Source organism: Arachis hypogaea, chromosome 18 (assembly GCF_003086295.3).
Source record: "Arachis hypogaea cultivar Tifrunner chromosome 18, arahy.Tifrunner.gnm2.J5K5, whole genome shotgun sequence".
Lineage (NCBI taxonomy): Eukaryota > Viridiplantae > Streptophyta > Magnoliopsida > Fabales > Fabaceae > Arachis > Arachis hypogaea.
In genome coordinates this window covers 65,995,055-65,995,860 of record NC_092053.1, presented here as the reverse complement: position 1 = coordinate 65,995,860, position 806 = coordinate 65,995,055, and the positions used below count along the sequence as shown (strand labels likewise).

Here is an 806-nt window from a genome sequence, read left to right as displayed (position 1 = left end):
CTCTGCTAGTTGCTTGGCAAACACCTTGTTTTGGGCTAAAATTGTATCAACATGGTTCAGCTCCATGACTCCCTTAGTGTTGTGTCTCTCTGAAGCATAGTAGTACTCATTCTCAGCCACTATCTCAATCACTTCAATGGCTTCTTCCACAGTCTTTTTCCTATTCAATGAACCTCCTGATGAATGGTCTACAGCCTTCCTTGATTCATAAGAAAGTCCATCATAGAAAATATGCAATTGCACCCAGTCATGGAACATGTCTGGTGGGCATTTCCTTGTCAAGTCCTTGAATCTCTCCCATGCCTCGTAGAGAGTTTCACCATCTTGTTGTCTAAAAGTCTGAACCTCAGATCGAAGCCTATTGACCTTTTGTGGGGGGTAGAAACGTGCCAGAAACTTGCTTTCCACCTCATCCCAGGTTGTTAGGCTCCCCCTTGGGAATGATTCCAGCCACTTAGCTGCCTTGTCCCTAAGTGAATATGGGAACAAGAGCAGTTTATAGGTATCTTCCTAGACTCCATTGGACTTCACAGTGTCGCAAATTCTCAGGAATTTTGTGAGATGTTGGTTTGGATCTTCATTAGCACTCCCACCAAATGAACAATGATTCTCCACAAGTGATATTAGCTGTGGTTTGAGTTCAAAATTGTTGGCCTGAATGGGTGGTTTCTGAATGCTGCTACCACAATTCCCAGAGGTTGGGTTTATGTATGAACTAAGAACCCTCCTCTCGGGAATGGCATTGTTTCCATCAGCTCTCTCATGGTTGTGAACTTCTCTATCCATGTTGAGATCTAGAGCTTCCT

At 43.8% G+C, this 806-nt stretch overlaps 1 non-coding gene across 1 annotated transcript; it reads left to right on the top strand.

Annotated features, from left to right (window-relative positions):
* Nucleotides 1–256: 256 nt before the first annotated feature.
* Nucleotides 257–360, top strand: LOC112774622 (small nucleolar RNA R71). The gene has a single exon (XR_003189099.1). It is a non-coding gene; the product is annotated as a small nucleolar RNA R71 (small nucleolar RNA).
* The last annotated feature ends 446 nt before the right edge of the window (nucleotides 361–806 follow it).